Here is a 13,907-nt window from a genome sequence, read left to right on the forward strand (position 1 = left end):
TGTAATTGTAACCCCTCTGTACAGTATTTTCACAATAAAAAAACTATTGTTCAGGTATTACATTTACTTCTTTCATGATATGCATTGATCTAAAAATCCACAAAGATTTTTCTTTTTACTGTTTTTGTTTGAAAGCAGGCAGATAAATAAAATAAAATATAATAATTTAGTAAATGTATATATATAATATATAATATGATAATACAATAAACTTATAATAAAATATAAGGAAAGCCATGTGAATCCGTTTGTCCACACCCCATCATGTAGGTTTTTCTAACTGATTTATTAGTGTGATAATTCTTTGCCTTCTTGACTCCTCCACAACTTATTCCCGTATATCTTGTGGCATTTTAGACTCCAACTCTATTACAAACCTTCATGTCTCTGGCTTCTAAATGTCACCTTTACATTGAAAAGAAAATGAGCCCATTTGCTTTCCAAGCACATACTTTGAGGAGAAAGTCTCTCTGGGTAATATATTTTACTTGTCTAGAAGTTGTAATACCACATCTGGGTTCTTGCTCCCATAAAATGGGCAACAATCAACCTACTCATCATCTAGGGCCCTGTCTGACCCTCTCTATCCTATGCTTGGCCAGTCTACCTTGTCACAGGGACAGAAAGAAGGCACAGCCATATTGACATAGGCCTCAGATTTCAAGAATTTCTTTCTTCTTTTCCAAGCAATTATGTCTTACAGCCAGTAAGGTATGGAGATATTGTTATAGAGGAAATGACATGAAACCTGTTATAGTTCGAAATGATGCTGGGTTTGGCTCCAATCTGCTGAGAAAATCTTAACCTTCATAACATTGGACACAAGGTAGCCAAAATAGAACAAAAGTCGAAATATTAGTATTCCAGATGGTAAGGTTGACATAGCTGAATAGAAAAGTCAATCATTTCTGTTCTTTTCCTGATTCCTCATAAATATGCCCATCCCTTACATTATTAAGCACAGTACTTCTAAAGAAGCAGCAGCAGATGGCATTCGATATTAACACAGTAGGTGCAAACATGTTTTCCAACCTATCATGGGTAACTAATGGTTGTAGCACAAATTGTCCCTGTTCACCTGAAGGGCTCAGTAATGGGACAGTCTGTTCGGCTCTGCCTGTGTTCCTCCAGTTGACCCACACTCCTGTCTATGGAGAGAATCCTGAAGAGTTCTCCACTCGGTTCTTTTGTCACTGAAAATTGTTCCAGGAGGTAGCATCTGGGGCAGACCACATGAACACTATGGTAAATCATCGACATTCTATGCTTCTATGGTTATCTATCACCTGCCCATCGTCCTATTCCTTCCTCCAGACAAAATGGGACCACGATTGGCCTCTGAGACATTACTGCATCTTAGCATTGCTTCTGTTCCTTTTTGTCTATTTCTACTTTTTTTAAGTAAGATTTTTATTGTGAGAATACTGTACAGAGGAGGAGTTACAGTTACATGAGCAAGGTAATGAGTACATTTCTTATCAAGCATTGTTGTCTCCTCCTTTGTTTTTCCCCTACCATCCCTTCCCTCCCATGACTATTTCTTTTTTTTTTTGACTATTTCTACTGTATGGAAAGAATATACAATCTGAAGAAGAATCTTCTAGAGTAAACTAGGCCGCTACCCACTGCACCTGTTCATCAGCTAATCTAACCTTGGATCAGATAGAGAATGTGTCCAAGATTGACTCCTCTGCTTATGAAGAGAGAGCTGATAGAGGTAAAGCACAGAGCACTGACTAACTATGAGATCTGGTTTCTTTCATTCATGATCCTCATCATGGTGAAAATAGGAAGCAAACATGCTGGAACAACAATAATCACCATTACTGTATATCAAATGAATTTGAACATCCTCTAATAATAAAAATATTCCCTGTAAAGCATATCTAGAACATGACTTGGGAAAAATGCTCAACTATGCAGTTTTAGTAACAAGAAATATAAAATGTATAATGAAGAATTGCTTTCCAAAGTTTGTGGGTTTTTTGTTTTTGTTTTATCAGGAGGCAGGAGGAAGAAATGAAACGTCACATTTTCTGATGTAAATTTGTAGAAAAATGTCCCTTTCTATCTTGTATCTGACACATCTTTAAATATTGGGTAAAATGTGACAGTGTATAGTGATAGAATATTTAATTTTTATATTGCATGTATTTTAATGTAAGTCAAAACATGCTCATAATTTTATCTCATTAGTTCTCTGAGTTGTGAAATATTGTCTCTCAGATTTGACCATGCAGTATTCATAGACTCTCATCCTTATACATTCTAAAAATTGAAATGATTTTTCTATCTGACAGAGAAGTGTTTGATAGAATGTAAAAACTAGAAACAGGTCTTTTTCTTTTAGTTCATATTGTCCCAAGAAACGGAGAGAAAGTCAAACACAGCACAAAGACCAAAAGCTTGGAATGCTTTCTGAGCAAATGGTCACCTGACTGCCACACAATGAAATGCAATAGCCTTCAAGGAAAGGGAAGTTTCAGTAGAAGAGCAAATGCAATGGTATAAAGCTAAGCCATATGCAATCCTGTAACTATCTCTCCAGAGCCTGGGGCAGAATCCTAACCATTCTAAAGTCAATTTTCTGCTTTCTCCTGTGCTGTGCAAAGGAAAGTAAATGTTGTCAGTTTCTCCTTGTATCACCATTTTATTTTTCAAAATCAAGACTCTTTTTCTTTTTAAATTACATTTTATTTTGTTGTAAAGGTGCTATACAGGAGGGTTACAGTTACATAAATAAGGTTATGAATTGTCAAACGTTTTTTCCTACTCCTTTGTTTTTTTCTCATTATCCGCTCCTCGTCCCCCTCCCACAAGTTGTAAATTTCATTAGAAAGAAATAACTTGATACAGTACATTGATGACAACAAGGTCAACACCAAAAAAGACCTCTTGTTTCTGTATTTTGGAGTTCATTTCTATTAGCATCATTTTATATGGTCATATGTACATGACTATTGAGCTATTGTGATCCTCTGCTAAAACACTAATAATGACAAATGAGGGAAAACATGGAGCCTATTTTGAATTCTCTTTAAGTATCAGTCTACTCTGCCTTTCTTGTAGTGTGTCTACTATAACTCTTTCAAAATGCTGCTTTCGGTATTCTTTCAGATTGAGTCACTGCCAATATCCAATAAGTCTCTATCCCACGTTGGTACAGGAAAGAAAATTGAGGAAGTGGCACTGTGGTTCAAGTGGTAGGGTGCTAACCTTTTGCTGAAGAGCTGAAGTACAGCACCCAGGCCCTGAGTTCAAGTTCCATAGACAACAAAAAAGAGAGAGAGAGAAAAGAAAATTGTGCCTGTTTAGATGAAAACTCTGTAAATTCTTTGAGATTTAGAGGTGAATCAAGTGCATGGGTATCCAGGAGCATGGGTTTCTTTTAAACATAAAATGGAAAACTACTATTGCTTCTCTGACCCAGAAAAAGCACTTAGTAAATAAGAATGTTGGAGTAAGAAATGGTATGTAAAAGAAGCACTACTACAAATACAACTTAAAAATCTCAGAGACAGAGTTTGTATGAAGTTCAAATGATGGATATTAGCTCCACGCTGAACCATACCTTTGGTGGCTCTTCTGCCATCTTTTACACAATGCTGCTTGGATTTGCCCTAATTTTGTCAATTAGCCACAGACTACTATTTGTGTTAGCTGTGACTGTTCAGTTCTTGAAATAAGGTACAAACCAGTATATAGAAATCTTCATTGTTTACAAGTTAGCTCCATGTGTAAATCCAAATTTACGAGTGTGTAGAAAAGCAGTGTTGATTGAAAAAAGACAGTATTTCAGATTTTTCTCATCGGTCTAAAACTGGGCATTATTCCTTTGTCATTGGGGAATTATTGACTACTTTTGATTAATTCACTAAATTAAGTGAACAGTGGTTTGTGTGATACAATTTGATTTGTCTGTATAAGTGCATAAAAAGGGAAAGATTAAAGATTTATATCTATCAATTTTGGAGCAATAAGTTTCAATACAAGGTTTATATGGAAGTAGTTTTAAAGTTTCTAGGAAAATAATTGGACATGTGACCTTTATTCATTTTAGAATTATGCATTGAATAATTTATTGTGTGCCAGATACTGTTAGATATAATAGTCTACTCTTCGTGTAGCTACATACATCTGTAGTTTAGTGGATAGAGATGGGTTAAGGAATGAAAATAAGCATTATCACTGTACCTAATTCACTTGTGATCAGTATTGTGAAAGAATAAAAATTATAATTGAATCTAACAAACTAGCCAAGGTCTCTCAGAATTTAATTTGTGTATGTATGTGTATGTGTGTGTGATATAAATGATCATGATTTTACAGATTTGGAACTTAAAAGATGAAAGTGTGCAGAAGGAAACCATACTCAGTAGACAAGATGATCATCTCAAAGTGAAAACCACCAATTTTGGGTTTCCAGGTGCATGCATCTATATGCTAGCCATAGCGAGAGGAAAATGATGTAAGAAATGCAAAATTTCATTTTTTTACACAAAACCTCTAGTGGTATCATCTTGTAGATGATCTCATATTACTTATACTTCATCAATATTAATTTGTTTTGTTCCTTGATCATTGACAGCTTTTTCTATCATACATCCATTCCATAATCATATTTATACTTTATTATACTCTTCTTTTATTTTTGGTCGGACATGGGGCTTGACCTCTGGGCCTGACCACTGTCCTTCAGCTCTACAGCTCAAGGCTAGCCTCTACCACTTGAGCTACAGCGCCACTTCTTTGTTATACTCTTCTGATCTCATTTCCAGAAGCAAGTATTTCAGTACTTTATGTCTACTGAAATATTATCTTCTACATTTTCACCATCTCGTACTATGATAGTCTATCAAATATATAACCTTTCTACTCTTATATGTCTTCCAAACTTTGCACACTTTTATGTAATCATTTATCGTATTTTATATCATTACACATTTCCTTGTACTTTGGCTCTATACCACATAATTTTCCAGGAGACATAGATACTAAAAATCTTGTCTGTTGCTCTATATCCAGCATACAGTCAATGTCTGATTCTGGAATTAACACAGTAAATATCTGGAGAACCAATCTTGTGTATGCATCTATGGATGCATGCCATTTAAAATCTTTTAGGCCCATAATCAGGAACCAGTATCTCACACCTGTAATCCTAGCTACTCAGGAGGCTGAGATCTGAGGATCTCGGTTCAAAGCCATCCTGGGCAGAAATGTCCATGAGACTCTTATCTCTAACAAACCACTAGAAGTAGTGCTGTGGTTCAAGTGTTAGAGCACCAGCCTTGAGCTAAAGAGCTCAGGAATAGTGCCCAGGCCCAGATGTTGAGCCCCATGCCCCCCCCAATCTTTTATGCCCTTTTATTATTTTAACTAAAGACACCTGAGGAATGAATATTCCCTGTTACCTAAAATACCTCAAATAAGACATCAAATGATCCATTGCTAGTCTTGCTTTCACTAATTACCAGCTAGGTGACATTTGCAAATCCATTTACACTTTCTTAACTGCTAATTGGTGGCTTGTCTGAAGCACACACTTTGGTTAATGATGTACAGTGAACTGAGACCCACAAGGAGCATTTCTACAGATTGCTTTCAATTAGTTGCCTTTCAGGAAACATGAAGGGGACCAGTATCTAGTATAAGAATCAACTACTTTTATTTTTCACAAGATATCTAAGGATATAGTCTTTATATCTGTGGATTTGCATGGTTTTTTTATCATAGTGTATTTCTCTTATGGTTGATGATGCATTTCAACCTATTGGGAGAAAAATGAAATGGGGCTAAAATTAGGTGCTTCATTTCTTCTGCTAATCACAGCTACTGAATTTCATCGAACTCATGGTAAATAAACGTCCCTGCACATGGTTCATATCCTCCTCTTGTGCACAATCTTGAAAAAGAGGTGGACAGCAAAACACTAAGTCCTCTGCTCCCCCTAGAAGGAACTTTTTTTGTGAACATCAACTTACAAGATTTCACCAAGATTGTGCAAGACTCCTTTTGTTCAATTTTATTAGCCTCCCCAGCCTTAGTAGTAAGTTGGCACATAGTACAAGAATGGCTTTAAAAAATTATGTTGTTCAGGGAGGAATCTACTACCCACTGCTGATGAGATGTGAAATCAAACAATTGATTCTCCAAGGCAGTTCAGTCTATAACCTAGAATATCCATTTCATGTCACTGCACAAAATGGAATGGAGGATATTTCTTTATTTCTCATTTATTATGTGTTTAAGTGTGGTCTTTTGTAATTTTTCCAATGAAAATGAATGATTTACTAGTCAATCTCCCTTTGTACACTCTTTTCTTTTGAGAACAAGACTCACCCTTGCTCTTTTCTCATCTGTTGATTTGGAGACTTCTATGCCTTACATTCAAGAACACTTTGCCTGCAGTTCAGATCATGTTGCAATGCCCACTGGCAAGGTGAATAAACAAATCTTTGAGAGGGCACAAGAAATCTAGAGGTATCCACTTAAATTAATATAAATATAAATTATCCTTTTACATTTCCAATAAGATGCTATAAAATACTTGAAACACATCCCTTATTCTCTTGTGAGAAACTTTCATTAAGATGTAAACTAATACATATATCTACAAGCTTGTTCAAAATGGCTCTAAATTATTTCTGCTTTTTTCCCCTTAAGGGATCAACGCAAACCAAAGAATTTATTTCATATTTGTCTTCTCCTCTCCTTTAAAAATAATCTGCCAGATTCATAACTGCACATGCATTGGAGATCCAAAGCAATTCAGATCTATTAACCATCAGGTACAAGCTAAAGTGCTTTTAAAATAAACGCGTGCATGTTATTTTAAATTAATGTATGCTTTCTATAGTTTGTAATAGTCAAGAAATTTGATCAAAACTTGGCACAGAAACATGATCATAGCTGCAGTGCCCTCTAGTGTGGTATTCTGTGTAGAGCAAAACAAATGGGGAGAATTTTTGGTTTGTTTGAATGTACATGCCTGCATGATTGTTGTGTGTGCGTGTGTGTGTGTGTGTGTGTGTGTGTGTGTGTGTGTGTGTGTGTGCTATCTTAGAATCAAAAGGAAGCTGTGTGCTACCTGCCAGGCTTTGAAAGATTTTTATTTTATTCTGGAATACAAAGTTTTCAGAGACTGTCAGTTGGTTTCCTGATGCATTCCTGGTATTTCCAGCTGCCTTTTGAAAACTGAGGAATGGAAAAATGGGGTGAGACCTGCCCTAGACTTTACTGCTGTACATATTAGATTATGAATATTCTAATCACAATTTTCCTTCACCTTGTGTGTCTTTTATAAGCATATGGAACTTAGGAAGAAATATTCTTCAAACTGTTGTTGTTCATATGCACATACTAATATAACAGTGTTAACGGAAATGGAAAGGAAATGATAGTTAGACCGATTCAGGATCAGTTTCTTAGCATTTGAAAATAGCTATTTCTACCACCACAAAAGTCATTTCATTTAGGGATTTTAATTCTGAATCCATCAAAGCAAGCTAGCTTTCACTATTCTTTCTAACGTCTTCCAGATTGTTCCAGGTCTGTTAGGGAAATTTGACTTATGAGATAGAGAGATTGAGAGACAGAGGCAGAGAGAGACAGTGACAGAGACATATAGAGACAGAAGCAGACTGAGAAAGAAGGAAGGAAGGAAGGAAGGAAGGAAGGAAGGCAGGAAGGCAGGCAGGCAGGAAGGCAGGAAAGAAGGAAGGCAGGAAGGCAGGAAGGCAGGAAGGCAGGAAGGAATGAAGGAAGGAAGGATGGGAAGGGTGAATATTTTGAGTAACAAATGTATTTAGTTTTTCAGCCTTTTGAATATCATTATTTAAAAAAAAACAGAAACAAAAACAACTTAGATTCTCACCACAGATCTGTTGTTAACTAATGCCAATCATCCTAATCTTGTACCTTGTTACAAACACCTTGCTGCTCAGTTGGATGAGGGATATGTCCCAGTTCCTATTTTCCAGATTGTCACGAAGATAATCAGATACTACCCAACATGTTTCTCTAACTAAATGGAAGAGCAGTAACTTCTAATTTCAAAGTTAGACATTATGTGATCAAATTTTATCTCTTACACAGCATGATACTTCTGGTGAGATACATAATATTTTGAGCTTCAGTTTCCCATCTCTGAAATGTAACAGCTCCAACCTTAAAGAATTGTGGAAAAGTTAAATACGCTACCAGATGCATATTTTAAAAGAAATGCTATACTAAAACATAGTATGTCATATATAGAGAAAGGCCTCCAATCAAGACAATAATCATATAAATACTGGTCAAATTTCAAAGCATGATTAACAAGAAGCTGTTACCTCAGGCAGCAGAGATAAAATCCAAAAACTGCCAGCATGTGATACAGGAAGAAGTGGAGTTGGACTCACCTCCAATTACCACCAGAGATGCCGGAAGTGGAGCTGTGGTAGAGCACTAGCCTTGAACAGAAAAGATCAAGGACAGTGCCCAGGTCATTAGTTCAAGTCCCATGACCAGCACACACACACACACACACACACACACACCCTATTTTCTTTTTTTTTATTTTATGCACTATCCTTTAATTTTTTAATTTTTATTTTTATTTTTTGTGAACATATTGTACAGAGGGGTTACAATTACATGGGCAGGTTAATGCGTACATTTCTTACCAACCATTGCAGCCTCCTCCTTTGTTTACCCTTCACATCCCTTCCCAGCTTCCCTCCGCACCCCCCACCATTCCTCCCCGCCCCCGCCCCCCCCCCACCAAAGTTGTAAAGTTCATTTTAGACATGACAACTTGTACTTCTCATTGTTGCAACAGGTCCACCTGTATCCTTAAACGACTTGTTTTTCCCCATCTCCTCCACAAATTATACCGACATCAAATATAGTGAAAGCAGGGGTAATACTGTGGGGGAGGGACATACAAAGCAACAAAGAAATAATCTTATAAATGAGTTAGAAACAAATGCATGAAAGAAAAAAACATTAAAATACATATCTAAGGGTTCATTTTCCTAGCATCACATTATCTGACCTTTTCTGCTTGACTCATACATATACTAGATATTGCAAATAAGGGAAACCATGGGACCTATGTTTCTTTGGCCTTGGCTTACTTCACTTAATGTAATTTTTTCCAAATCTTTCCATTTCCTAATAAATGGGGCAATGTCATTCTTTCTGATGGAGGCATAGAATTCCATTGACACACCCTATTTTCTATCCTGGAAAAAATGAGATATTATAGTTCTCTATGCTCACTCTTCCCTGCACTATGTAATTATTAGAAATTATGAGAAAGAAATTAAAATCTTGAGCTAATGTTTTGAGGAATAAACTAATTTTCTCCCTGCTAACAATTTCATATATTAATCTTTCAGTTGTTTAAATGTTGAAAGGGAATTCAAGTTAGAACTTTGATTCCTTCTAATTATTCAAAAATGTATCTATTGCACACCCTTTTCAAAAATTATAAAAATATTCAAGATATTTTGAATGAGAGGAAAGTAACAATAAAATTTCCCAAGAATTCATTTGACAAAAGAAATTCAGTTCTATGCCACAGATTCTACCGAATTAGAAAATAACAACTGAATGATTGCCCACATAAAAATTCATAGGTGGCAAGTCTCAGGGCTCTGCAAATATGAAATGTAAATTGAATATCATTTGTTAAAGTTTCTAAGACGTACTCAAAGACCAGTTCAGTATCTCTAAAACAGGATTATTTATTTGAAATTCTGATTCAGATTTCTCCAGGTGGGTAGGTATGCTACCATACAGAAGGCCAGATTCAGGCACACAGCTGAGTGCTTCTCAATGAATATAGAGCATTCTATTAATTCTTGAGGAGACTTTTCTTCAGTTCTCACTATGCCTGACACGTGCCTAGCACAGGGGATTTCTTTCTTCAAGGATATTCTTGTGGGGATCTAGTTTCCCATGTTCTGTTTTATTCATAAATACTTTAACAAGAGATGAAATCAAAGGAGCCTTTCTTGGAGTCTCTTGAAGATATTGGCCTTCTTTTTTACTGCTACCATCTTCCATTTTACAAATTACTTTCTTGTGCTTTTACAAATATTACAATTTACAAATATCTTTGTTGTGTTTATTATATATATATAAATATATTTACATATATCAAACATATAATATACAGCATATATACATGAAACAAATATATAAAGACAAAACATATCAAGCATATAATATATTTAACAAGTATATATATATATATATATATATATATATTGCAGATAAAAATAAAAGAGAGACTTGGAAGCTTTTTACTGTTAAATATCATTTTCCCATCAATTAAATTTCCTTTTGTTTTCACAACTTTTACAATAAAGCTAGAGTGAAAAATATTCTCCCTTTCAACAACCAAAAGCATTTCCTATTTTATTGTGACAATTCCTGCAATACAATTTTATGTCTTTATTTTATTTTATTGACTTGCATTATTATTCAAACTTTTGCTTATATGGAAGTGATTGCAATGAAAGTAGATGGCTGATAGGTGAATGAAAGGCCACATTATTGTGATCATAGAAGGAATTCTATGAGGAGGTACCACTTTTACTGAAAATGTAATAAATGAAATAAGCATCCATGCAAGATCCAAAATAAACTAGGGGGAAGGTAGAAGGAAGTTAGGGAGGGAATGGAGAGAGGTAAGGAGGAGAAGAAGGAGGAATAGCTGTTTTGTTTATCTCTATATTCTATCTTCTTTAAATACATGCTCAATGAAATAATAGCACAGCCACACCTTCTCATCTGGTAACTCATACAGGGATCAAGTGTAAGTAAATTTATTCAAATGAGTGATACATTATCAACTGAAACTTGTGGATGAAACTCTCTCTTCTTTAGAACATAATACAAGGAATGAGAGGAATATCCATTTTGACAAGGTTTATTGAAGGACAGAAATGTATTTAAATATGAAATTTTAGGTTGAATGACACCTAGTTTACTTTTTAAAAAGGCTGTATTGTATCATGCAAATTAATATCCTTTGAAAATTAAAAGTTGCAAACATCTGAACATTCCACAATTGCAGGAAAACTGCTTTTCAATTTTAATTCCTCCCTCTCAGTATTGGTATTTTTTGCATGTGCTATGTAATACAAAACCTTAAAACATGTCAATGAGATTCATATCAAATCTGTGATCCTACCTAGGATTCTAGTTTTCCCTTAAAGTGTCCAGTTACCACTGATATTCTGTCATATCTTGTTCTTTCTTAACTGTAATGAATCATTCTCCAGATTTTATCCTATTAAAGAAGATACTGAAAGCCACTCTCTGTGTTTTTGCTGTTATTTAAAGTGACTGTGTAAGTTCTTAATGTAAATGCTAGCCCAAACCAACCTTCTGTCTGTCTGTCTGTCTATATCTATCTATCTATCTATCTATCTATCTATCTATCTATCTATCTATCTATCTATCTATCCAAATATCTACTTTTTTTCCTGCTGCTACTTCCCCTGCTCCTCGCTCCAAAGTTGTAAATTCGTTTCGACACAATGTCTTGTACATCTCATTGTTGTGTTGGGTCCATCTGTATCCCTATGAAGAAATGCTCAACCTCCCTAGCCATAAAAGAAATGGAATTCAAAACAACACTGAGATATCACTTCATCCCAGTTAAAATGGCTATAATCAAGAACTCTTATAATAACAGATGCTGGAGGGGATGTGGACAGAAGGGAACCTTACTGCGTTGTTGGTGGAATTGTAAACTTGTTCAACCACTTTGGAAAGTAGTATGGAGGTTCCTCTAAAGACTCCACATAGAGCTCCCCTATGACCCAACAATCCCACTTTTGGACATTTACCCAAATGATCACAAAGAAGACCATACTAAAGCTACCAGCACAATTATTATCTATCTGTCATCTATCTATCTAAAAGTAGTCTCCCATACTCAAATATCAATCTGATAAGGTGAATGGTAGATGATTTCTGTAGAAATTGGGCTGTATTAGTTTGCATACAACAATGCTCAGCAACTTTACTTTCACTTTTGCAATCAGATTTTTCTTGGTATTTATCTTATTCTATATCCTAAAGAAACATTTACAAATTTTTAGTTTGGCAAATAAAGTCAAAGAAAACATATGTCAAATTCTTGATGACTTACTAAGGATGACTAAGAAATTGAGAGAAATCCCTAGATTTTACTTCTACAGACAAAAATCATTTACCCTTCTAGAAGGGCAGAGTTTAAGTAAAAAATAATCATCATGGTAAAAATGGATTAATTTTACTTGGAGGAGTAAATACAGGTCAAGACATCTGCTTATTTACAAAAAAATATTTGGTAATAGTTTTAATAAAAGAAATAGCTCACTAGGACTTAGAGAAGAATGACAAAATCTATTCAACATAGCAGCAATGAAAATACATATACTGTTTATTTGAACATCAGTGTGAATGTTTCTGATTTTCTAGGAGATAGGTAACAACATTGCACATGGCAATATATTGCCTACTGTTTTAATGGTTCTATTGGAACAACTGAACTTTGTCAATTAAGATTTGATCATATTTCATGGCTCATTATTTTCAATGTCAATTTCAGACTTGAGGATGTAGATATTTAACAAAGAATAATTCCCAAGTATGTTTTCCATCTGAAGTCTCCTGGATGGAACTCTTCTTTGAAGTTGCCTCACACATTATTAGTAGTTATTATTTATTCAAGCTTGTCTACCCCTTCTTTTTGAATATTATCCACCCCTTATTTCATTTGCTGTCTACCACCCTTCCGTGTCACTGCTGTTTTCTTAACTTTACTCCTTCACATACACGCACACGCACACACACACACACACACACACACACACACACACACACACACACACACACAGAATCTCTTAAGAAAAATCAGTGGAAGTGTTGCTTACTACAAACTTTCTTATACCTAAAATTTCACATGCACAAATAAGTTAACATTACCAATATTAGCATGTATAAAACTACTCATTTTTTAGTAAAATTAGCACATTTTTCCAATTTTATTACCATTGCTTAATTGTGCAAGAGGGTTTTTTGTTTTAGTATCTGTAAGTAATTGTACAAATAAATTGCCATTTATCAAAGCAGGTTTCTGAATACAGTATAGCTTGGTCAGCATCAGCCTTTCAACATTCTCACCCCACGCCCCCGTCCAATCCTTCCCTCATTGTTCTGAATTTGTAGGATGTACCAAGAAGACTTGACTGCTTTTTGCCCTTTTCATTTGTCTATCCCTTTCCCTTGACCCATCCTGCACATATACTATACCGTGATCAGATTTACTTTCTTTGTCATTCTTACTCCTCTACTCCTTCCTCTTACTGGGAATTGTATAAAACATTGATAAAATATTCATTGCAGAGAGAAGGCGACAAGATGGCGGAAGAGAAGCTGGAATCTGAACAAGCTCTCGCATAGAAAGCACTTTTAGAGTTCCAGTGAACAGTCCTAAGCCAGAGAAACACACCAAGTGTGCCATCACAGGACAGAGAGTTAGACAAGTGAGAGAAAGCCAAGGCAAGAATACACATCTGAGCACCAGCCAGCAGCCGCCGGCGGCGGCGGTGGCGGCAGGGTCGCGGTGGAGACCTCAGCCGGGTGATACCTGAGCGCTCACACAGAGAGTCCGGGACACAGGAGCCAGACGCAGCAGGCGAGCGGATTCTACTCAACACCAGCAAGAACGACAAGGAGCAGACAGCTTCATCCTGCAGTTTGCAGACCAGAGACGACACAGGATCCAAGACTCGGCGAGGATATTACAATTCTAAATATGTATTTGCCAAACAATGGAGCACCCAAATTTATCAAAGAAACACTACTTTCCCTCAAATCCCATATAGATCCAAAGACATTAATTGTTGGGGATTTTAACACAC

This window comes from Dipodomys ordii, unplaced genomic scaffold, assembly GCF_000151885.1.
Source record: "Dipodomys ordii isolate 6190 unplaced genomic scaffold, Dord_2.0 Scaffold2, whole genome shotgun sequence".
In the NCBI taxonomy this organism is placed as follows: Eukaryota; Metazoa; Chordata; class Mammalia; order Rodentia; family Heteromyidae; genus Dipodomys; species Dipodomys ordii.